The following is a 2,500-nucleotide window of genomic DNA, read 5'->3' as shown; positions in this document are numbered from 1 at the left end:
CCACGTTGTGGCTTAACCTAACCCACGTTGTGGCTTAACCTAACCCACGTTGTGGCTTAACCTAACCCACGTTGTGGCTTAACCTAACCCACGTTGTGGCTTAACCTAACCCACGTTGTGGCTTAACCTAACCCACGTTGTGGCTTAACCTAACCCACGTTGTGGCTTAACCTAACCCACGTTGTGGCTTAACCTAACCCACGTTGTGGCTTAACCTAACCCACGTTGTGGCTTAACCTAACCCACGTTGTGGCTTAACCTAACCCACGTTGTGGCTTAACCTAACCCACGTTGTGGCTTAACCTAACCCACGTTGTGGCTTAACCTAACCCACGTTGTGCCTTAACCTAACCCACGTTGTGCCTTAACCTAACCCACGTTGTGCCTTAACCTAACCCACGTTGTGCCTTAACCTAACCCACGTTGTGCCTTAACCTAACCCACGTTGTGGCTTAACCTAACCCACGTTGTGGCTTAACCTAACCCACGTTGTGCCTTAACCTAACCCACGTTGTGCCTTAACCTAACCCACGTTGTGCCTTAACCTAACCCACGTTGTGCCTTAACCTAACCCACGTTGTGCCTTACCCTGCTCTGTAATTGGCATATGACACGTTACATTAATGTATTGTTGTCCAACCGCAACCGGCTCAGAATGTTGTGTACACAGCTATGTGTCATCTCCCCATAACAGCTGCATTGCAGTGTGGTACGCCATAGAGACGTGTGGGAGTAATGGACGCAGTGGATGGCGATCAGCATGAGCCGTCTGTTCATGTAGTGGCGCGTGTATGCAGACGTAGTAGTCTCTTCTCACACAATGTGATAGCACGGTGCCCCGCGTTCCACATCTGCGACATGCTACAGAGGCCGGTTGACAGTTGGTCGCGCAATGGAGATCGCATATGTACGGGGGCACCTTCCACGTGCCCTCTAGTCGGGCACATTTTGTTGCGTGGATGTGAGCGAATGTAGTGTGTCTTGACACCTGACAGGCAGGCATGCAATAATAGTTGACTTTGCAAACGGGGATGGACGTGTACGTTTACTGGTGACGTTACGCAAATGAACAACTGGTAACCCGTTGTGGTGCGGTTGATCTTGCTGGAGGTACATCTGTGAGGGCAACGATCGGTACAGCTACGAAGCGGTCCCCACCATACCAACGAACGTGAATGTGAATCTGGGTGTGAAGCGATACGCGGCTGTGGGTGGGTGGGACTGTCCCCGGCCGGTGAGGGGGGGCCGCCCGGCGTGCTGGCCGCGCGGTGCGTGGGCGCACGCGCTACAGCCGGCTGGTGGGGGCGCCCAGTGGCAGGCGCGCCGGCCGACGGACGCGGCAGGCGGCGCAGCTGCGCGCCGGGGCACCCTGCGCGCGGCGCCGTGCAGCCAAAGTGGGTCCTCGCGGACCCGGTGCGAAGCGCGGTGGACATCTGCAGTGTGCTGGTCCGATTGAGGACTGTGTGCGTTGAGGATGCGCCGCCGCCCGGCACTCGGCGCCGCGACGCCGTCTGCTGCTCGGTCGCCCCAGCGGTTCTCGCTGGTGGTTTGTATCGCAGTTGTGCGGACGTGTTGGCACGTGCGCTGTGCTGGGAGAGTTCGCTTCGGCACCCACGTGGGGCCTTTGCCCTTCTGTGGCGCTGGCGTTGGAGCTGCCGGTCACCGTAGGTGGCGCGTGTTGTCTCCCGCCGGCAATGCCACGACAGCACGCTCCCGGGCCTCTGTCGGCAGCGGCAAGCTCAGTTGGGAGCACGGGTGGTCGCACCTAAAGCGTCTACTCGCCTAACTCCGGGCGATTGCGCCTCTCTCGAACCCGACCAAGTACTTAGGACGGCGCTGCGCGCCGCCGGGACCTGAGAGGGTTTCGAGGTGTATTGTGCAGGGGAGCCCAGCCTCCTCCTGTTTGCAGAATAATTGAGCGGACGCTTGCGTGTTCGCGCGGGCCCCCGGGACACACTCCCGGGCGGCCGGCTGCTCAGCTCTAGTTGACGCAGCTCCCTGGTTGATCCTGCCAGTAGTCATATGCTTGTCTCAAAGATTAAGCCATGCATGTCTCAGTACAAGCCGCATTAAGGTGAAACCGCGAATGGCTCATTAAATCAGTTATGGTTCCTTAGATCGTACCCACGTTACTTGGATAACTGTGGTAATTCTAGAGCTAATACATGCAAACAGAGTCCCGACCAGAGATGGAAGGGACGCTTTTATTAGATCAAAACCAATCGGTCGGCTCGTCCGGTCCGTTTGCCTTGGTGACTCTGAATAACTTTGGGCTGATCGCACGGTCCTCGTACCGGCGACGCATCTTTCAAATGTCTGCCTTATCAACTGTCGATGGTAGGTTCTGCGCCTACCATGGTTGTAACGGGTAAGGGGAATCAGGGTTCGATTCCGGAGAGGGAGCCTGAGAAACGGCTACCACATCCAAGGAAGGCAGCAGGCGCGCAAATTACCCACTCCCGGCACGGGGAGGTAGTGACGAAAAATAACGATACGGGAC

General features: G+C 57.0%; 1 non-coding gene across 1 annotated transcript in view; it reads left to right on the top strand.

Annotated features, from left to right (window-relative positions):
• The first annotated feature begins 1,995 nt into the window (after nt 1–1,995).
• LOC126150800 (small subunit ribosomal RNA) overlaps nt 1,996–2,500 on the top strand; it is a 1,912-nt gene continuing 1,407 nt past the window's right edge. Inside the window, exon 1 of the ribosomal RNA XR_007531657.1 lies at nt 1,996–2,500. This exon is cut by the window's right edge and continues 1,407 nt beyond it. This is a non-coding gene — a ribosomal RNA (small subunit ribosomal RNA).

Source organism: Schistocerca cancellata, unplaced genomic scaffold, assembly GCF_023864275.1.
Source record: "Schistocerca cancellata isolate TAMUIC-IGC-003103 unplaced genomic scaffold, iqSchCanc2.1 HiC_scaffold_1002, whole genome shotgun sequence".
NCBI classification, from domain to species: domain Eukaryota; kingdom Metazoa; phylum Arthropoda; class Insecta; order Orthoptera; family Acrididae; genus Schistocerca; species Schistocerca cancellata.
The sequence above is the reverse complement of the archived record's forward strand: the minus strand, read 5'-3'. Positions and strand labels throughout refer to the sequence as shown.